This window comes from Rhinoderma darwinii (genome assembly GCF_050947455.1).
Source record: "Rhinoderma darwinii isolate aRhiDar2 chromosome 2 unlocalized genomic scaffold, aRhiDar2.hap1 SUPER_2_unloc_31, whole genome shotgun sequence".
NCBI lineage: Eukaryota > Metazoa > Chordata > Amphibia > Anura > Rhinodermatidae > Rhinoderma > Rhinoderma darwinii.
This window is the reverse complement of record NW_027461698.1, coordinates 846,798-868,645: the sequence shown is the minus strand read 5'-3', so window position 1 is coordinate 868,645 and position 21,848 is coordinate 846,798. Positions and strand designations below refer to the sequence as shown.

At 48.0% G+C, this 21,848-nt stretch overlaps 7 non-coding genes across 7 annotated transcripts; all 7 read left to right on the top strand.

Annotated features, from left to right (window-relative positions):
* Positions 1-110: 110 nt before the first annotated feature.
* LOC142677455 (U2 spliceosomal RNA) lies at positions 111-301 on the top strand. Its single transcript, XR_012852473.1, has one exon. It is a non-coding gene; the product is annotated as a U2 spliceosomal RNA (small nuclear RNA).
* Positions 302-1,436: 1,135 nt separating this feature from the next.
* LOC142677454 (U2 spliceosomal RNA) lies at positions 1,437-1,627 on the top strand. The gene has a single exon (XR_012852472.1). It is a non-coding gene; the product is annotated as a U2 spliceosomal RNA (small nuclear RNA).
* Positions 1,628-9,108: 7,481 nt separating this feature from the next.
* LOC142677281 (U2 spliceosomal RNA) lies at positions 9,109-9,299 on the top strand. Its single transcript, XR_012852316.1, has one exon. It is a non-coding gene; the product is annotated as a U2 spliceosomal RNA (small nuclear RNA).
* A 1,135-nt stretch (positions 9,300-10,434) lies between these two features.
* LOC142677415 (U2 spliceosomal RNA) lies at positions 10,435-10,625 on the top strand. The gene has a single exon (XR_012852437.1). It is a non-coding gene; the product is annotated as a U2 spliceosomal RNA (small nuclear RNA).
* Positions 10,626-11,740: 1,115 nt separating this feature from the next.
* On the top strand, positions 11,741-11,931 carry LOC142677280 (U2 spliceosomal RNA). Its single transcript, XR_012852315.1, has one exon. It is a non-coding gene; the product is annotated as a U2 spliceosomal RNA (small nuclear RNA).
* Positions 11,932-13,055: 1,124 nt separating this feature from the next.
* LOC142677196 (U2 spliceosomal RNA) lies at positions 13,056-13,246 on the top strand. The gene has a single exon (XR_012852239.1). It is a non-coding gene; the product is annotated as a U2 spliceosomal RNA (small nuclear RNA).
* A 1,132-nt stretch (positions 13,247-14,378) lies between these two features.
* LOC142677279 (U2 spliceosomal RNA) lies at positions 14,379-14,569 on the top strand. Its single transcript, XR_012852314.1, has one exon. It is a non-coding gene; the product is annotated as a U2 spliceosomal RNA (small nuclear RNA).
* Positions 14,570-21,848: the final 7,279 nt, after the last annotated feature.

Here is a 21,848-nt window from a genome sequence, read left to right as displayed (position 1 = left end):
AGGAGGGCATTTGGGCGTTGCCAGGAAGGCGTTTTTATGTCGATTCCTCCTCTTTCAGCACTGCATTGTGGTGCAAGCAAAATAAGCAAAACGCGCGGCACGTTCGGGTTATCGCTTCTCGGCCTTTTGGCTAAGATCAAGTGTAGTATCTGTTCTTATCAGTTTAATATCTGATACGTCCCCTATCTGGGGACCATATATTAAATGGATTTTTAGAACAGGGAGATGGAAATAGAGCTTGCTCTGTCCACTCCACGCATTGACCGGGTATTGCAGTATTTCCAGGACCGGTGCACCCTTTCCTTATGTGTTTACTAAAATCAGATTCCAAAAGTTCTTTTTGTGTTTGCCATTGTTTTTGTCTTTCGGATGGGATCTCCCCTTTTAATCCCATTATTTCAACACCTGTTGGACAATGCATTTGTACAGTCATGTGTGATAATGAGCTAATTTATTAAATGCAATTAATTAATACATTGCCACCTCTTGTTTTGTGTCGTCTGTGTTTCTGTGTTTCCGGCATTTCACATTGGAACAGCTCATTCACCTTCCTTGTCTTCTCTCCGCCCTCCCTCCTAGGTAGGTTAAAGAGCTGCACCTGAGCCAGCCACTGATTGATGCAGCACCATAGTCAAATAGTGGAGTGGAGTAGGGAAACAGCAAACAGCCATTAAAGCAGCCAGCCCGCCCGCCCGCCCGCCCGCCCGTCACAATGGACCTACCTGTGTACACTAGATGGATGTGATGGAATGTACTGTGGTCCCTACATTTCAAGAAGAAGTAAGAATTGCAGTTGCAACAAACCCTTGCTTGCCTACAAAGAGAGCAGCAATTTGGATTTGTTACTATGTTACCTGGAAGAATAACAAACTGTGCAAGGATGGAGGTTGTAGGAGCAAGGAGAACAAGTTGTCTGTAAAGTTGGTGGATGCCTATTTTCCATTTTGCAGTCCCTTGTCTCCCTCTTGTGGCCTCCTGGAGGCAACTAGCTGTGCAAAAAAAAGACAGCCTGGGGGCCGGCTGTTGCAGTGTTGCCCTCTCAGGCAACACTGAGTGACTGACTGAGCCGCACCGTCTTATATAAAGTTCAGACGGAACTTTGCACGTGTCATAGTGGAGACCTCAGGAGCCAGAGCCAGCTTTCTGACATCATAATGGGGCCTCAGAGATAAAAGCCTGGGCCCAGGCAGTGTTGGTCAGTGCTGCTCAGCAGGCAGCACTGGACTGGATTAAAGCTGATACAAGGTGTGAAAGGAGAAGGGGTGGCAGTGGGCATGCACTTACTGCTGCTGCTGATGCTGCTGCTGCTGCCAGTGTTTGCACGGCAGGAGGGCATTTGGGCATTGCCAGGAAGGCGTTTTTATGTCGATTCCTCCTCTTTCAGCACTGCATTGTGGTGCAAGCAAAAGAAGCAAAACGCGCGGCACGTTCGGGTTATCGCTTCTCGGCCTTTTGGCTAAGATCAAGTGTAGTATCTGTTCTTATCAGTTTAATATCTGATACGTCCCCTATCTGGGGACCATATATTAAATGGATTTTTAGAACAGGGAGATGGAAATAGAGCTTGCTCTGTCCACTCCACGCATTGACCGGGTATTGCAGTATTTCCAGGACCGGTGCACCCTTTCCTTATGTGTTTACTAAAATCAGATTCCAAAAGTTCTTTTTGTGTTTGCCATTGTTTTTGTCTTTCGGATGGGATCTCCCCTTTTAATCCCATTATTTCAACACCTGTTGGACAATGCATTTGTACAGTCATGTGTGATAATGAGCTAATTTATTAAATGCAATTAATTAATACATTGCCACCTCTTGTTTTGTGTCGTCTGTGTTTCTGTGTTTCCGGCATTTCACATTGGAACAGCTCATTCACCTTCCTTGTCTTCTCTCCGCCCTCCCTCCTAGGTAGGTTAAAGAGCTGCACCTGAGCCAGCCACTGATTGATGCAGCACCATAGTCAAATAGTGGAGTGGAGTAGGGGAACAGCAAACAGCCATTAAAGCAGCCAGCCCGCCCGCCCGCCCGTCACAATGGACCTACCTGTGTACACTAGATGGATGTGATGGAATGTACTGTGGTCCCTACATTTCAAGAAGAAGTAAGAATTGCAGTTGCAACAACCCTTGCTTGCCTACAAAGAGAGCAGCAATTTGGATTTGTTACTATGTTACCTGGAAGAATAACAAACTGTGCAAGGATGGAGGTTGTAGGAGCAAGGAGAACAAGTTGTCTGTAAAGTTGGTGGATGCCTATTTTCCATTTTGCAGTCCCTTGTCTCCCTCTTGTGGCCTCCTGGAGGCAACTAGCTGTGCAAAAAAAAGACAGCCTGGGGGCCGGCTGTTGCAGTGTTGCCCTCTCAGGCAACACTGAGTGACTGACTGAGCCGCACCGTCTTATATAAAGTTCAGACGGAACTTTGCACGTGTCATAGTGGAGACCTCAGGAGCCAGAGCCAGCTTTCTGACATCATAATGGGGCCTCAGAGATAAAAGCCTGGGCCCAGGCAGTGTTGGTCAGTGCTGCTCAGCAGGCAGCACTGGACTGGATTAAAGCTGATACAAGGTGTGAAAGGAGAAGGGGTGGCAGTGGGCATGCACTTACTGCTGCTGCTGATGCTGCTGCTGCTGCCAGTGTTTGCACGGCAGGAGGGCATTTGGGCGTTGCAGGAAGGCGTTTTTATGTCGATTCCTTGTAGACACTGAAGCGACTAGGGAGAGTGTCAGGGACTGCAAGGGGTTAAGAAAGGATGGAACGGTTTAAAATAATGCCCAGGACCAGGATTGGTCAACAAGGGGTAAGAGGGGCGTGGTTAAGAAGATATAAGGCAGGGGTTTGGAGCGGGAAGCCTCTTACCTTCAAGCTGCAGTGGAAGAAACACCTTTGCTGCTGCTGTGGAGATTCAGAGCGTGGTCGTTCAAGAAGATGGCAGAAGAACTGTTGCGGAAGGTGGCACAGCGGGTAGCGTCGGGAGGGACCTGCCTGGCTGGAATCCCTGTTGAAGGAAGGAGAGAAGCGAGGATCTGAGCGGGGCACGGAACAGTCGGGAGCGGCTACCCGAGGTAGGCCGCAGTGCGTTACACGCCCTCCGGTTCGACTGAGCCCTAGCCCTGTTGCTATGAGGGGTGCTGTGACTGCTGCACAGTCATGCGGTGGTCCCAGCAGGTCCCCTAGGCCTATGTCGACGTGTGCTTCGTCGGTCGACATAGTGCCCCCCTCCCCCCCGCCCACTCGTCGCGCTGGCGTCCTTCCCCATGGCGGTAAGAGGGCGGCTGTTAAACCGGCACAGGCACGGTACAACCCGCCTCGAGCTGCTGATGCGGGCGCGGAGGCAGCGGTCGACTATCGTGACAGTGGGGTGAATATGGCGGACTCAGGCGACTGGTCCGACATGGTCGCTTACCATGCGGCATGTTCACAGGAGCTGGGACTTGCTTCCGGCGCCTGTGTGCAGCCGGGGTTGGCGCCATCTTTCCCCGTGCTGTTCTCTACGCAGCCAGAATTGGCGGCGGGGGGAACAGGGGCGGGACGTCCTGGCAGGCGCAGTGCGGCCAGGACACAAGATGGCGGCTCACGAAAAAAGAAGATGGCGGCGGGTTCGGGGAAGCGGACGGTGAGCAAACAGCCCAGCCAGGGGGTGGGGGCTTCTGCGGTGCCTGTCGCTTCTCCACCCCGGTCCCCCCCGGGCCCCTGTCAGCATGGGTCAAGGCCAGGGGGGGAGTGTGCTAGAAAAGATAGGTTGGAGGGGGTTTTGGATTCTATTTGCCCTTCTCCTGCCTTGTCATCTTTCTCTCCTGCAGGTCCAAGAAGGGAGCGTTCCAGGCGAGGGAGGAAACGCCGGGCTGGTGGACATCGCCGGCACGGCCATCATGGACGTCGCAGGTCAGGTGACGGGAAGAGGCGTGGTCGACGGTATTCCTCGTCTTCCAGCGATGGTTTCTCCTCCTCGTCGGCGACGACGTCCGCATCATATGGATCGTGGAGAAGGTCGTCGAGGAGATCATCACGGCCGCAGAGACGCAGTCGACGCCGGGAGGTGCAGCGCTTGTCAGTGGATCAGGAGCAGCTGTCCCAGGTTGTTCCTCCCGCCGGGCCGGTGGAGGAGGGGCAGGCCGTGGTTCCAGTGCTGCGGAAAGTGGCTGAAGGACCCTCTGGAGTCGGTGGGACCTCTGGGAGCGGTGAGTCGGCCTGCGGTGACGCATGGCTTAATAAATCTAATGCAGCGGGTGCGGATTTGATTTCTGTTTTAAAAGCCGTGGTGGCTGGGTTAAAAGTGAATGAGGGAACGTCGTGTCCCTCGGTGCCACCAGAGGGAGCTATGCCCCCGTCTGTGAAAGAGAATGCTTTAGCTAGTTTGACGTTTAGAGATTCATTGTTTTGTGGAGTCGCTCCTCTCGGGACTCATTTGTCAGCTGAGATCAAGGACAAGATTTGGAGGAATGAATTTGTGGATATTTGGTCCTTGGTCTCGGTGGAGCAGGTGACTGTCGACAAGGAGCAGGGTTTTGAGAGAGGTTCAGATAGGAAAGCGAAAGTAGCGAAAACATTTGGCAACTGGGTGCAGTGTTACGCTACACTGGCTCATGTTATTTGCCAACGCTATCCTGGGAAAGGGGCCGAGTTGTTTGTCTATTTTGACACAATTTTCAGCGCCCACAGGCTGCACGGTGGTGCGGCCTGGTGGCGATATGATGAAGAATTTCGGCGTCGTTTGGCTTTGTCGCCTGATATTAGTTGGGCAACGAAGGCAACGGACGTGTGGTTGCAGCTTATCTTAGCGCAAGGGAGCAGGCAACAACGCCCCTTTCCCAGTGCGGCCGCAGCGCCGGGCCCCGCCCCTGGAGTTGCGGCCGCTAGGCCCACGGGTGCCTGTTGGCTCTACAACGAGGGCCACTGTCGTTTCTTTGCCACGTGCAAATTCCGACATGAATGCTCCATCTGTGGGGGCGCTCATGCGGCGCTCCGGTGTTTCCGGAGAGGCAAGCAGCCGGTTAAGGCACCTCCTTCCGGCGCAGCGGAGAACGCCGGTGAGCGTTCTCGAGATGGGCCCATGGTTAGAGCGGTACCACAGGAGGCGGGAAGCAGAGGTGCTCACTAGTGGGTTTTCGTTTGGTTTTGAGATTCCTTTTGAATATTCTGCGACATTGTCATTGGCTGACAATTTGAAGTCGATCAATGAGAATGTGGGCATTGCGCGGCAAAAGTTGGCAAAGGAAGTGGAATTAGGGAGAATGGCAGGTCCATTCAGTGAGCCGCCGTATACGAACCTGCGAGTTTCCCCCCTTGGTTTAGTTCCAAAGAAGGAGCGGGGAAAGTTTAGGCTGATTCATCACCTTTCCTTTCCTCGCGGTGGTTCTGTTAACGACGGTATTTCTAGGGCGGAGGCGGCGGTTTCGTATACGTCTTTCGATGTTGCAGTAAGGCTGGTACAGGCGGCTGGACAGGGGGCGTTGTTAGCTAAATCTGATATTGAAGCGGCCTTTCGTTTGCTGCCGGTTCATCCGGAGTGTTTTCACCTGCTGGGGTGTTGTTTAGATAAAGGGTTTTACGTGGATATGTGCCTTCCCATGGGTTGTTCAATATCATGCAGTTACTTTGAGATGTTTGCGTCATTTTTAGAATGGGTAGTTCGTTTGGAGTCTGGTTGTGACTCGGTCATTCATTATCTGGATGATTTTCTTTTTGTAGGCCCGGGGGGCTCTGGGTTGTGCAGCACGTTGCTGAGAGTGTTTCGACAGGTGATGTCGCGTTTCGGTGTACCTATTTCCGAAGATAAGACGGAAGGTCCTGTAACTGTTTTGTCATTTTTGGGTATCGAAATAGATAGCGAACGGATGATTTTTCGCTTGCCTGATGATAAATTGGCAAGGCTAGTGACGCAAGTTGACCAGGTCATGGGGTCGAAAAAAGTGACGTTAAAACAGTTACAGTCGTTAATGGGATTGCTGGTGTTTGCTTGTCGTATAATTCCAATGGGTCGTGTTTTCTCTAGGCGTTTGTCTTTAGCCACTAGAGGTATCTCGAAGCCAAATCATTTTATCCGGGTAACTTCTTGTATGAAGAAGGATTTGTTTGTCTGGCATTCTTTTTTGAGTTCGTTTAATGGGAGGTCGGTGTGTCAGGAAGCTGAGTTGTCTAATGTAGACTTGGAATTGTTTACGGATGCAGCCGGAAGTGATGGTTTTGGAGCAATTTTGGGCCGAAGTTGGTGTAGATCCCCTTGGCCCTTGCATTGGAGTGATTTGGGAGTTTTACGTAATTTGACGCTATTGGAATTGTTTCCTATTATAGTTGCAATAGAGTTGTGGGGTAGCGTGATGGTGAATAAGAGGATTGTATTTTGGACAGACAACATGGCGGTGGTGCATGCGGTGAACGGGTTGTCGTCTAGTTCATTGCCGGTATTAGCTTTATTAAGACGGTTGGTTTTGAAGTGTTTGCGTTTGAATGTGTGGTTTCGTGCGAAACATGTTCCGGGTGTCCATAATGTGATGGCTGATGCTTTGTCTCGTTCACAGATGTCCCGGTTTCGGGAATTGCACCCGGCAGCTTTGGCAGAAGGGGTGTCCCCCCCCCTTCACTTATGGGCCCTGGTCGAGGACAACTTATGAGGCTGTTGAGGGGTTCGGTGGTACCGGCGACTTGGAAGAGTCATTGCAGAGCGTGGGATCGGTGGTTGGAGATTGCGGGGAATAACTTCCCATCACAGGATGGGTGTCACCTGGATGTCACGTTAGCAAGTTTGGTACAAATACGTCAGGAAGGGGGTAGTGCGGCCACGGCGAGCAAGTTTTTAGCAGGGGTGGCCTTTATGTTAAAATTGTGGGGATGCAGGGATGTTACAAAAGAATTTGTAGTTCGGCAGTCTTTAAAAGGGTGGAAAAAAGAGGCGTGTTCCAGGGACACGAGGCGACCAGTATCTTTTTCGCTTTTGGGTCGGCTTCTAGCCGTTTTATGTTATGTGTGTCGGGATGAATATGAAGTGTCCTTGTTCGGCGCGGCATTTTCTTTGGCTTTCTTTGCCGCATTACGGGTTAGTGAGCTGGTTCCGCACAGAGTAAGTGCAAGCGGTGGTCTTCTCGGATCGGATGTAGTAACGTTGGGAGATTCTCTCAGGGTCTGTGTGCGGAGGTCAAAGACTGATACGGTAGGGAGGGGGGCTTGGCTGTCAATTGGGAGGATTGGGGGGCAGTATTGCCCGGTAAAATGGGTCCAGGAATTCGTGTTGGTCCGAGTGCCCGGGGCTCAATTCTTGATCCATCAGGATGGATCCGCAATGTCGCGTTTTCAATTTGAGGCGATTTTTAAGGCCGGTTTGAAATACCTGGGTTTGCCACCGGGCGAGTTTGGTACACATTCGTCTGAGGCGGATGCCTTGGGCTTGGATTCAGCGGCTATCATGAGTCTGGGTAGATGGCGTTCTAATAGCTATAAGTCATATGTGCGACCTGATTTGGTTTTAAAGAGTGTGTAAGCTGGAAGTTTTAAAAAAAAAAAAAAAAAAAAAAAGTCGCCCCCTTTCCCCCCCTCCCCCTTTCCCCCCTCCCCCCCCCATCCCTGTTTTCCTTCCTTGTTTTATACGGAGTGTTATGTTAATCCTGCCTGTATTTTCATTTGACCGGAATGTAGCTTAATTTCTTTGTTAGGGTCGCGGCGCCCCCAAGTGTGGATCTTGGGGCATTCGTATGTGCACTGGGCAGCGGTTCGAGCGGGTCGAAGGCCATTAGGTCCGAATTTGGGCCTCTCACAGGCCGACGTCCATTGGAGAGGTGTACGGGGATTACGGTGGGTGCAGTTACTGCCAGAAGTAGTGGCAGTTACAAGGCACACGTATGGACCTGTTGTCCTGATCATACATGCGGGTGGAAATGATATCGGCCAAGTGAAAATGGCTGAGTTATTGTCATTTATACGGACTGATTTGGCGCGTTTTCAGGACCTGTTCGCCCGTTGCGTAGTAGTTTGGTCCGAAATAGTGGCGCGCACGGTGTGGCGAGGAGCGAGGAATATGGCAGCGTTGGAGAGAGTGCGCAGGCTAATCAATGTGCGGGTGTCGCGGTTCATTCGCTCTATAGGGGGGATTGGGTTGCGACACCAATCCCTGGAGGGGGATAATGCAGATCTGCTGGCGCCGGATGGAGTACATCTGAATGATATCGGGCTCGATATCTTTTTACTGGATCTCTTGGATGGTGCCGAGAGAGGGTTGGCGTTGCTTGGTGGGGGTGGTCGGGGGACTGAGTAGGTTTCTCAGTTCCCCCTTCTTGGCAGAAAGTACGGCAGATGAAGACGGAGGTAGCACCCTACATGCCTGATGGAGACAGGGAGCATCGGCATTTCAGGAGGAGAGAAAAATAAATATATATATATGTCTTCATGCCGATGTTTGTAAATAAGAATAAAGCTGTGGCCACTTCCACATTTCCATAAAGAAGGTGTTGGTGTGTTAATTCAAAGAAGGATGGTTAAGGTCCTGGGCAGGTAAAGTGGATAATTGGGTCCTTGCAGTCTTGTAGACACTGAAGCGACTAGGGAGAGTGTCAGGGACTGCAAGGGGTTAAGAAAGGATGGAACGGTTTAAAATAATGCCCAGGACCAGGATTGGTCAACAAGGGGTAAGAGGGGCGTGGTTAAGAAGATATAAGGCAGGGGTTTGGAGCGGGAAGCCCTCTTACCTTCAAGCTGCAGTGGAAGAAACACCCGCCCTCCCTCCCCTGGTGGTTTTGGTTTTTGTTTTGAAAGATTTTTCTACGGTTATATTCTTGTTCTGGCGTTTTTCTGTTTTTTTCGTAGATGTCACAGCTGGCGGAAAGTACGGCAGATGAAGACGGAGGTAGCACCCTACATGCCTGATGGAGACAGGGAGCATCGGCATTTCAGGAGGAGAGAAAAATAAATATATATATATGTCTTCATGCCGATGTTTGTAAATAAGAATAAAGCTGTGGCCACTTCCACATTTCCATAAAGAAGGTGTTGGTGTGTTAATTCAAAGAAGGATGGTTAAGGTCCTGGGCAGGTAAAGTGGATAATTGGGTCCTTGCAGTCTCCTCTTTCAGCACTGCATTGTGGTGCAAGCAAAAGAAGCAAAACGCGCGGCACGTTCGGGTTATCGCTTCTCGGCCTTTTGGCTAAGATCAAGTGTAGTATCTGTTCTTATCAGTTTAATATCTGATACGTCCCCTATCTGGGGACCATATATTAAATGGATTTTTAGAACAGGGAGATGGAAATAGAGCTTGCTCTGTCCACTCCACGCATTGACCTGGTATTGCAGTATTTCCAGGACCGGTGCACCCTTTCCTTATGTGTTTACTAAAATCAGATTCCAAAAGTGCTTTTTGTGTTTGCCATTGTTTTTGTCTTTCGGATGGGATCTCCCCTTTTAATCCCATTATTTCAACACCTGTTGGACAATGCATTTGTACAGTCATGTGTGATAATGAGCTAATTTATTAAATGCAATTAATTAATACATTGCCACCTCTTGTTTTGTGTCGTCTGTGTTTCTGTGTTTCCGGCATTTCACATTGGAACAGCTCATTCACCTTCCTTGACTTCTCTCCGCCCTCCCTCCTAGGTAGGTTAAAGAGCTGCACCTGAGCCAGCCACTGATTGATGCAGCACCATAGTCAAATAGTGGAGTGGAGTAGGGGAACAGCAAACAGCCATTAAAGCAGCCAGCCCGACCGCCCGCCCGCCCGCCCGTCACAATGGACCTACCTGTGTACACTAGATGGATGTGATGGAATGTACTGTGGTCCCTACATTTCAAGAAGAAGTAAGAATTGCAGTTGCAACAAACCCTTGCTTGCCTACAAAGAGAGCAGCAATTTGGATTTGTTACTATGTTACCTGGAAGAATAACAAACTGTGCAAGGATGGAGGTTGTAGGAGCAAGGAGAACAAGTTGTCTGTAAAGTTGGTGGATGCCTATTTTCCATTTTGCAGTCCCTTGTCTCCCTCTTGTGGCCTCCTGGAGGCAACTAGCTGTGCAAAAAAAAGACAGCCTGGGGGCCGGCTGTTGCAGTGTTGCCCTCTCAGGCAACACTGAGTGACTGACTGAGCCGCACCGTCTTATATAAAGTTCAGACGGAACTTTGCACGTGTCATAGTGGAGACCTCAGGAGCCAGAGCCAGCTTTCTGACATCATAATGGGGCCTCAGAGATAAAAGCCTGGGCCCAGGCAGTGTTGGTCAGTGCTGCTCAGCAGGCAGCACTGGACTGGATTAAAGCTGATACAAGGTGTGAAAGGAGAAGGGGTGGCAGTGGGCATGCACTTACTGCTGCTGCTGCTGCTGCTGCTGCTGCCAGTGTTTGCACGGCAGGAGGGCATTTGGGCGTTGCCAGGAAGGCGTTTTTATGTCGATTCCTCCTCTTTCAGCACTGCATTGTGGTGCAAGCAAAAGAAGCAAAACGCGCGGCACGTTCGGGTTATCGCTTCTCGGCCTTTTGGCTAAGATCAAGTGTAGTATCTGTTCTTATCAGTTTAATATCTGATACGTCCCCTATCTGGGGACCATGTATTAAATGGATTTTTAGAACAGGGAGATGGAAATAGAGCTTGCTCTGTCCACTCCACGCATTGACCTGGTATTGCAGTATTTCCAGGACCGGTGCACCCTTTCCTTATGTGTTTACTAAAATCAGATTCCAAAAGTGCTTTTTGTGTTTGCCATTGTTTTTGTCTTTCGGATGGGATCTCCCCTTTTAATCCCATTATTTCAACACCTGTTGGACAATGCATTTGTACAGTCATGTGTGATAATGAGCTAATTTATTAAATGCAATTAATTAATACATTGCCACCTCTTGTTTTGTGTCGTCTGTGTTTCTGTGTTTCCGGCATTTCACATTGGAACAGCTCATTCACCTTCCTTGTCTTCTCTCCGCCCTCCCTCCTAGGTAGGTTAAAGAGCTGCACCTGAGCCAGCCACTGATTGATGCAGCACCATAGTCAAATAGTGGAGTGAAGTAGGGGAACAGCAAACAGCCATTAAAGCAGCCAGCCCGCCCGCCCGCCCGTCACAATGGACCTACCTGTGTACACTAGATGGATGTGATGGAATGTACTGTGGTCCCTACATTTCAAGAAGAAGTAAGAATTGCAGTTGCAACAAACCCTTGCTTGCCTACAAAGAGAGCAGCAATTTGGATTTGTTACTATGTTACCTGGAAGAATAACAAACTGTGCAAGGATGGAGGTTGTAGGAGCAAGGAGAACAAGTTGTCTGTAAAGTTGGTGGATGCCTATTTTCCATTTTGCAGTCCCTTGTCTCCCTCTTGTGGCCTCCTGGAGGCAACTAGCTGTGCAAAAAAAAGACAGCCTGGGTGCCGGCTGTTGCAGTGTTGCCCTCTCAGGCAACACTGAGTGACTGACTGAGCCGCACCGTCTTATATAAAGTTCAGACGGAACTTTGCACGTGTCATAGTGGAGACCTCAGGAGCCAGAGCCAGCTTTCTGACATCATAATGGGGCCTCAGAGATAAAAGCCTGGGCCCAGGCAGTGTTGGTCAGTGCTGCTCAGCAGGCAGCACTGGACTGGATTAAAGCTGATGCAAGGTGTGAAAGGAGAAGGGGTGGCAGTGGGCATGCACTTACTGCTGCTGCTGCTGCCAGTGTTTGCACGGCAGGAGGGCATTTGGGCGTTGCCAGGAAGGCGTTTTTATGTTGATTCCTCCTCTTTCAGCACTGCATTGTGGTGCAAGCAAAAGAAGCAAAACGCGCGGCACGTTCGGGTTATCGCTTCTCGGCCTTTTGGCTAAGATCAAGTGTAGTATCTGTTCTTATCAGTTTAATATCTGATACGTCCCCTATCTGGGGACCATATATTAAATGGATTTTTAGAACAGGGAGATGGAAATAGAGCTTGCTCTGTCCACTCCACGCATTGACCTGGTATTGCAGTATTTCCAGGACCGGTGCACCCTTTCCTTATGTGTTTACTAAAATCAGATTCCAAAAGTGCTTTTTGTGTTTGCCATTGTTTTTGTCTTTCGGATGGGATCTCCCCTTTTAATCCCATTATTTCAACACCTGTTGGACAATGCATTTGTACAGTCATGTGTGATAATGAGCTAATTTATTAAATGCAATTAATTAATACATTGCCACCTCTTGTTTTGTGTCGTCTGTGTTTCTGTGTTTCCGGCATTTCACATTGGAACAGCTCATTCACCTTCCTTGTCTTCTCTCCGCCCTCCCTCCTAGGTAGGTTAAAGAGCTGCACCTGAGCCAGCCACTGATTGATGCAGCACCATAGTCAAATAGTGGAGTGGAGTAGGGGAACAGCAAACAGCCATTAAAGCAGCCAGCCCGCCCGCCCGCCCGTCACAATGGACCTACCTGTGTACACTAGATGGATGTGATGGAATGTACTGTGGTCCCTACATTTCAAGAAGAAGTAAGAATTGCAGTTGCAACAAACCCTTGCTTGCCTACAAAGAGAGCAGCAATTTGGATTTGTTACTATGTTACCTGGAAGAATAACAAACTGTGCAAGGATGGAGGTTGTAGGAGCAAGGAGAACAAGTTGTCTGTAAAGTTGGTGGATGCCTATTTTCCATTTTGCAGTTCCTTGTCTCCCTCTTGTGGCCTCCTGGAGGCAACTAGCTGTGCAAAAAAAAGACAGCCTGGGGGCCGGCTGTTGCAGTGTTGCCCTCTCAGGCAACACTGAGTGACTGACTGAGCCGCACCGTCTTATATAAAGTTCAGACGGAACTTTGCACGTGTCATAGTGGAGACCTCAGGAGCCAGAGCCAGCTTTCTGACATCATAATGGGGCCTCAGAGATAAAAGCCTGGGCCCAGGCAGTGTTGGTCAGTGCTGCTCAGCAGGCAGCACTGGACTGGATTAAAGCTGATACAAGGTGTGAAAAGGGAAGGGGTGGCAGTGGGCATGCACTTACTGCTGCTGCTGCTGCTGCTGCTGCCAGTGTTTGCACGGCAGGAGGGCATTTGGGCGTTGCCAGGAAGGCGTTTTTATGTCGATTCCTCCTCTTTCAGCACTGCATTGTGGTGCAAGCAAAAGAAGCAAAACGCGCGGCACGTTCGGGTTATCGCTTCTCGGCCTTTTGGCTAAGATCAAGTGTAGTATCTGTTCTTATCAGTTTAATATCTGATACGTCCCCTATCTGGGGACTATATATTAAATGGATTTTTAGAACAGGGAGATGGAAATAGAGCTTGCTCTGTCCACTCCACGCATTGACCTGGTATTGCAGTATTTCCAGGACCGGTGCACCCTTTCCTTATGTGTTTACTAAAATCAGATTCCAAAAGTGCTTTTTGTGTTTGCCATTGTTTTTGTCTTTCGGATGGGATCTCCCCTTTTAATCCCATTATTTCAACACCTGTTGGACAATGCATTTGTACAGTCATGTGTGATAATGAGCTAATTTATTAAATGCAATTAATTAATACATTGCCACCTCTTGTTTTGTGTCGTCTGTGTTTCTGTGTTTCCGGCATTTCACATTGGAACAGCTCATTCACCTTCCTTGTCTTCTCTCCGCCCTCCCTCCTAGGTAGGTTAAAGAGCTGCACCTGAGCCAGCCACTGATTGATGCAGCACCATAGTCAAATAGTGGAGTGGAGTAGGGGAACAGCAAACAGCCATTAAAGCAGCCAGCCAGCCCGCCCGCCCGCCCTCCCGTCACAATGGACCTACCTGTGTACACTAGATGGATGTGATGGAATGTACTGTGGTCCCTACATTTCAAGAAGAAGTAAGAATTGCAGTTGCAACAAACCCTTGCTTGCCTACAAAGAGAGCAGCAATTTGGATTTGTTACTATGTTACCTGGAAGAATAACAAACTGTGCAAGGATGGAGGTTGTAGGAGCAAGGAGAACAAGTTGTCTGTAAAGTTGGTGGATGCCTATTTTCCATTTTGCAGTCCCTTGTCTCCCTCTTGTGGCCTCCTGGAGGCAACTAGCTGTGCAAAAAAAAGACAGCCTGGGGGCCGGCTGTTGCAGTGTTGCCCTCTCAGGCAACACTGAGTGACTGACTGAGCCGCACCGTCTTATATAAAGTTCAGACGGAACTTTGCACGTGTCATAGTGGAGACCTCAGGAGCCAGAGCCAGCTTTCTGACATCATAATGGGGCCTCAGAGATAAAAGCCTGGGCCCAGGCAGTGTTGGTCAGTGCTGCTCAGCAGGCAGCACTGGACTGGATTAAAGCTGATACAAGGTGTGAAAGGAGAAGGGGTGGCAGTGGGCATGCACTTACTGCTGCTGCTGCTTTTGCTGCTGCCAGTGTGTGCACGGCAGGAGGGCATTTGGGCGTTGCCAGGAAGGCGTTTTTATGTCGATTCCTCCTCTTTCAGCACTGCATTGTGGTGCAAGCAAAAGAAGCAAAACGCGTGGCACGTTCGGGTTATCGCTTCTCGGCCTTTTGGCTAAGATCAAGTGTAGTATCTGTTCTTATCAGTTTAATATCTGATACGTCCCCTATCTGGGGACCATATATTAAATGGATTTTTAGAACAGGGAGATGGAAATAGAGCTTGCTCTGTCCACTCCACGCATTGACCTGGTATTGCAGTATTTCCAGGACCGGTGCACCCTTTCCTTATGTGTTTACTAAAATCAGATTCCAAAAGTGCTTTTTGTGTTTGCCATTGTTTTTGTCTTTCGGATGGGATCTCCCCTTTTAATCCCATTATTTCAACACCTGTTGGACAATGCATTTGTACAGTCATGTGTGATAATGAGCTAATTTATTAAATGCAATTAATTAATACATTGCCACCTCTTGTTTTGTGTCGTCTGTGTTTCTGTGTTTCCGGCATTTCACATTGGAACAGCTCATTCACCTTCCTTGTCTTCTCTCCGCCCTCCCTCCTAGGTAGGTTAAAGAGCTGCACCTGAGCCAGCCACTGATTGATGCAGCACCATAGTCAAATAGTGGAGTGGAGTAGGGGAACAGCAAACAGCCATTAAAGCAGCCAGCCCGCCCGCCCGCCCGCCCGCCCGTCACAATGGACCTACCTGTGTACACTAGATGGATGTGATGGAATGTACTGTGGTCCCTACATTTCAAGAAGAAGTAAGAATTGCAGTTGCAACAAACCCTTGCTTGCCTACAAAGAGAGCAGCAATTTGGATTTGTTACTATGTTACCTGGAAGAATAACAAACTGTGCAAGGATGGAGGTTGTAGGAGCAAGGAGAACAAGTTGTCTGTAAAGTTGGTGGATGCCTATTTTCCATTTTGCAGTCCCTTGTCTCCCTCTTGTGGCCTCCTGGTGGCAACTAGCTGTGCAAAAAAAAGACAGCCTGGGGGCCGGCTGTTGCAGTGTTGCCCTCTCAGGCAACACTGAGTGACTGACTGAGCCGCACCGTCTTATATAAAGTTCAGACGGAACTTTGCATGTGTCATAGTGGAGACCTCAGGAGCCAGAGCCAGCTTTCTGACATCATAATGGGGCTGTAATATGACTTTAAGGACAATAATTACTGACACCGGGATTATATTCGTTTTGTCTTTACTGAACATGCAGAAAATATGACAACAGTCAAAAACTTGAGCTCTAGGCAAAATATAACTGGTGCTCGGTAAACAATACAGTCTTTGCTTTTATCCGGCACTTCAAAATAACACAGTCTCTTATAATCCGTAATGATTAAAATATGTTCTCTTTATCCGGTGCCTTAGGATAATAAAGTCTCTTAGCTTCCAGGTTTAGTGTAATGTGATCTTTGAGGTCCGGCAATGTAATACAATGCACTCTCTGATGATCCGGCAGTTAATCGCTCTATGCTACCTTATGCTCAAAATGGCGTCTTCAGCTTCTTGCTCTAAACACTCTCTTCTTAACTCAGCCGGATCTCCTTAACTTGGAACTCCAGTAAATGCGTGTCTGATACTTCACATTACTTATGCTCTGCTGCTGGCCAGAATGCTCTTTATCTTTTACAGTTATCTGAGTCTCATTGTCTTCCTTACTTGCTACAGCTCTCTCCGTCCAGTCTCTGTCTCTTCCTGTCCAGCGCTTCTCCGACCTCTCTCCAGACACTTCCTCACTAGACCTCTCTTGTATATCACTCCACACACTAAACACTGTCGATGTACCAACCTCACAGCGCCCTCTAGTGGCCGGCCACAACCTCCCATTTCTCAATGCCATACAATCCTTTTGCTGGGTTACATCTTTTCCCCCAGGTTTATCAGTTGCCGTCCCGGCAACTTGCTGTGGCGTCACAAATCCTTCAAACCTAGAAGGAAGTCTTCCAAAATTGGATCGCTGAGAATGACGTACCTGTGACAACTCTTCTTCCACAGGAGTAACATTCTCTTCTTGTACTTCACTGGTACTTTCTTGTCTCTCTGGTACTTGAACCGGCGGACTCCACCAACCTTCATCTATAGGAACGGGTGTTGCAACAGGAGGATCTCCAGTGTTTGCTTCTGGTTCACGACTTATAAATGTGCAGGGTCTCAGCATATTTCTGTGTACGGTTTTCAAAGGGCCACTACTACCCTCCGGCTTGATCACAAATACAGGAATATATGGATTGGGCTGACGCACCACCTCATACGCCAAGGTTTCCCACTTCCATTGCAGCTTTCCTGCTCTTCTTGCACCCTGGTTTCGCACGATTACTCTATCACCCACTTGCAAAGGTAGTTCCTTCAATTTCTGATTTACTGTAAGATCATGAGGCCCCAGTCTCTGCGCCACTAAATTATACATTTCTTGTACCTTGCGTCGATGACCCCACATCCAGGTCTGCGGAATCCACTCTTCTTGTTCTTCCGGGATAGGCATCATTAAATTTAGGGGACATCGTCCATTTCTTCCGAACATTAACAGAAAAGGAGAATATCCAGTAGTGGCATGTACAGTGTTATTATAGATCCAGATTAATTCTGCAATGTAGTCAGGCCATCTCTCTTTTTTTTGTTTCTCCAGTGTTCGCAACAACTGCAATATGGTCCGATTCATCCTTTCACAGGCCCCGTTCCCTTGAGGGTGATACGGGGTCGTGCGGGTCTTTTTAATCTGGTACAATCTGCATAATTCTTCTATTACTCGCCCCTCAAAACAAGCTCCTTGATCAGAGTGAAGCTGTGAAGGACATCCATAGGGTAAGATGAAATGAGTCCACAATCCCTGTGCCGCAGATTCAGCCGTTTGATCTCTGGTAGGTACGGCCACTGTGAATTTGGTGAAGTGGTCTATCACAACCAATAAATATCTGTACCCTTGTAAAGACTCATCTACTGTCAAATAGTCCATCATGACCAACTGTAATGGATAATGCGTCTGTATATGCCCCACCGGAGCTTGTTGTTCAGCCGCTCTGGCCAGGGTGCAATTTCTACAGTTCTGACACACTTTCTGTGCCACTGCAAACAGCAAAGGATGATAGTAGAATTGTTGCAACCAACGGAAAGTCTTTTCAGGACCGTAATGCCCCTTTTTCTCATGCATCCACTTAACCGTACTTTCTAACTCTCGCTCCGGCAACACAGCTTGCCAGACGGGTCCTTCCATGGTCGGTAGGAATACTCGGCGGTACAATATCCCTTGTTTTACTGCCAATCTATCTCGTTGGCGATATATTCTCTGTCCCACTCCAGACAATCGCAATCGCTCTCGTTGATTGGGTCGGTATCTCTCTAGCACCCATCTTCTTACAGTCCGAATTTGAATATCTTGCAACTGCTGTTTCTTCCATTCTTCAGCAGTCCATTGATCGATGGTTTCTCTTATGGGCTCCCCAGTATGCACCGGAGCACTTTGAATATTCTCACCTGGCATCTGATCATGTACTTCATTGGCAAGGAAATTAGGAGTCTCTGTTTCCTCTAACTCCTCTTCAGTCAGTCCTTCAGGCAAATCTACTGGATTACGGGACAGGGCATCTGCATTCCCATTAGCTCGTCCTGGGCGGTACTTCACAGTAAATTTAAATTTGCTAAGTCGTGCTCGCCAACGTTGCTCCATAGCACCCAATTTGGCCGAGTCTAAATGAACCAATGGATTATTGTCAGTCCATAACACACACTCTGCGCCCAGCAAGATATCTGCAAATCGCTCGGTAACCGCCCATACGACTGCCAAAAGTTCCAACCGGAATGAGCTATAGTTGTCCGGATTCTTTTCCCCATCTCTCAGCGTCCGACTGGCATAAGCAATGACACGTTCCCGTCCATTCTGCACTTGAGAAAGAACAGCTCCTAATCCTTTTAAACTTCCATCGGTACACAAAACAAATGGTAGAGAGTAATCTGCATACGCCAAGACAGGAGCACCAGTTAGTCGTCTTTTTAACTCTTGGAAGGCTTGTTCAGCCTCTATTCCCCAAGTGATACTTCTCTTATGATCGACTCCCGGTTTGGTTCCATTCAGTAACACATATAGGGGAGCAGCCACCTTAGCAAAATTCTGTATGAACCGTCTGTAATATCCAATCAGTCCTAGGAAACTTCTAAGCTCTGTTACTGTCTTTGGTACCGGCCATTGTTGCACGGCTCGTACTTTGGCATCCATTGGTTGTACACCGTCTCTAGTAACCACGTGTCCCAGGTACTCAATTCTTTCTTTAAACAAGTGACATTTGCCCGGTTTTAGTTTTAGACCATGTTCTTCGATACGCGTAAGTACCACTTTCAATCTTTCCAAATGTTCTGTGAAAGTGGCTGAGAAGATAATGATGTCATCTAGGTAGATGAGCAAACATTCAAAGTTTAAATCTCCCAAACAAACTTCCATCAAGCGCTGAAATGTAGCTGGTGCATTGGTTAGACCGAACGGCATCCTCAAAAATTCGTATAACCCCATAGGGGTGATGAATGCAGTTTTTTCTCGATCTTCTTCTGCAACTGGTACTTGCCAGTACCCACTGGCCAAATCCAGGGTAGAGAAGTATTTGGCCTTACCCAAAGCCAGCAAAGAGTCTTCTATTCGTGGTAAAGGGTATGCATCTCTGACGGTGCAGGCATTCAATCGCCGGTAATCTACACAGAACCGCAAGCTTCCATCTTTCTTCTTTACTAATACTATGGGAGAAGCCCATGGACTTTTACTGGGTCGGATAACATGACTGTCTAGCATGCGTTTTAGCAACACTTTGGCTTCTTGATAAAAAGCGGGCGGAATGGTACGGTATCGTTCTCGTACCGGGTGAGCATTTCCCGTATGTATTTCATGTTCTAAAGTTGTTGTCAACCCAAAGTCTGCTTCATTCTTGGAAAAAGCCTTGGAGTGCTCTCCTAACACTCCCGCCACTTCATCTATTTGTCTGGTAGTCAAATCCGTTCCTTCTAAAGGTATTTGCTCCAGTAATCGCCTCCCAATGGTGTCATTAGCTTGAGTGGTGGCTCGACACACTGTAACCACAGCTACACTTTCACAAGGATAACTCACTTGCCAATCTGAACTGCTTTCCACTTGTTCCTCCCTCACCGGAAACACTTCAGCTACTAGTTCCCGGGGAAATAAGGTTACATTTTGTTTCGTGATATTAACCACTCGTAATAATACTTGTCCAGCCTGTACCTTGCATATCGACCGGGCCACGGCTACTCCTTCTTTCTGCAGAGCTGATTCAATTAACACAGTGGTGCCCTTTAACACTTTATTAGTACCCACTGGCAAAGGTAACAACATTTCATGGCCTGCTGGTACTTGTATACTTCGAGAGGCTGGTATCTTAACCAGTCCTACCCTTCCAGGCCAATTTAACAGTTCTCCATTAATGCGACAATGTTTTAAAGTGCGCTGTAAAGCCATTTGAGAAGGTCGTTGAGTGGGTATTTGTTTCCAGTATTTTGGGCCCAGCTCTTGTGACATTACTCCATCTAAGTCCCGCAATATATTCATTCCTAGAATCACGGGAATTTCAGAGTCCATAGCTTTTTCTACTATGATAACCCCCTTTTTGTTCAAATCACGATTCCATATTGAAATGTCCATTTGTATAACTCCCAGGATAGGGATAGGTAAACTATTAGCTGCCTTGAGTCTTATCCAAGTGTCACTCTTCTCACATAACAAGGAAGGGAAATAAGTTTCAAACACAACTTTATCCATAGTGGTCACTTGAGATCCAGTATCGATTAAACATGACAACTCAACGCCATTGAATTTTGCTACGACGACGAGACATTCCCCCACTATATCTGTAGCATCTAACGCAGGGCATGTATCCGTGGACTCCCCTGTAGTTTGCCCCTCAACTACAGGTCGTTCTAGTTTAAATTCCTGCGATTGCTCTGATAGTGAGAACGCATGCAATTTCTAGCAATGTGTCCTGCTCGGCCACAATTATAGCAGATGGTAGGGTCTGGAGCATTCCTACCTTGCTTCCTCCTATCTGCAAACGACTGTCTCTCTTGTGAGTATCGAACTGGAGTTCCAGGGTCAGGCTTATTAGTAATAGCGGCTTTCAACTCTCTCATGGCACCTTCCAATGACTCCATCCTTGCCTCCATGTCGGGGTTCTTCTTGGTTACAATTTCTGCTTGCCTGACCACCGTATCAGTGCTGGCCGATTCCTCTTTTTCCAATGCGATAGCTTCCGTCAATAATTGATGAATCGTCATATCTGGTTCTTTCTTTAACTTTTCCTTCAGAGTTCTCCTTAACGGTGGATTCTTGAGACCTATTACAAACTGATCCCGCAATACTACGTGTACATTGGTAAAGGACCCGGCTGATTGTTCTTCTTTACGTTGCAACATTGCCATTATTTCCTGTAATCCATTTGCAAACTGCGCCAGTGTCTCTTCTTCTTTCTGCTGGCGGGCAAAGAATCGCTTCCTTATCATGCCCTCAGAGGACGTATCCCCATACACATCATCTAATAGCTGCCGAATTTGTTCGAAGGTTTGTCGGTGTCGTGCTGGCTGTAACAAAACGGTTTTCCTAGCTTCTCCTTCTAAGGTACTTAGCGCCAATTCTACTTTTAAATGTGGAGCGACATTACAGAGCCGTGCCGCTCCTTCCAGCCGTTCACTCCAATCTTCCAACAATAGATCAGATCCATTAAACTTTGGCAAATGATTTAAGAGGGCTCCCACCGGTATCATTGGATGGGTCACACTGGATGATAATGTTGTCTCGTCCATTGTATCTGCATCCATCCTGCCGACTACGCCAAGTTGTAATATGACTTTAAGGACAATAATTACTGACACCGGGATTATATTCGTTTTGTCTTTACTGAACATGCAGAAAATATGACAACAGTCAAAAACTTGAGCTCTAGGCAAAATATAACTGGTGCTCGGTAAACAATACAGTCTCTGCTTTTATCCGGCACTTCAATATAACACAGTCTCTTATAATCCGTAATGATTAAAATATGTTCTCTTTATCCGGTGCCTTAGGATAATAAAGTCTCTTAGCTTCCAGGTTTAGTGTAATGTGATCTTTGAGGTCCGGCAATGTAATACAATGCACTCTCTGATGATCCGGCAGTTAATCGCTCTATGCTACCTTATGCTCAAAATGGCGTCTTCAGCTTCTTGCTCTAAACACTCTCTTCTTAACTCAGCCGGATCTCCTTAACTTGGAACTCCAGTAAATGCGTGTCTGATACTTCACATTACTTATGCTCTGCTGCTGGCCAGAATGCTCTTTATCTTTTACAGTTATCTGAGTCTCATTGTCTTCCTTACTTGCTACAGCTCTCTCCGTCCAGTCTCTGTCTCTTCCTGTCCAGCGCTTCTCCGACCTCTCTCCAGACACTTCCTCACTAGACCTCTCTTGTATATCACTCCACACACTAAACACTGTCGATGTACCAACCTCACAGCGCCCTCTAGTGGCCGGCCACAACCTCCCATTTCTCAATGCCATACAATCCTTTTGCTGGGTTACAGGGCCTCAGAGATAAA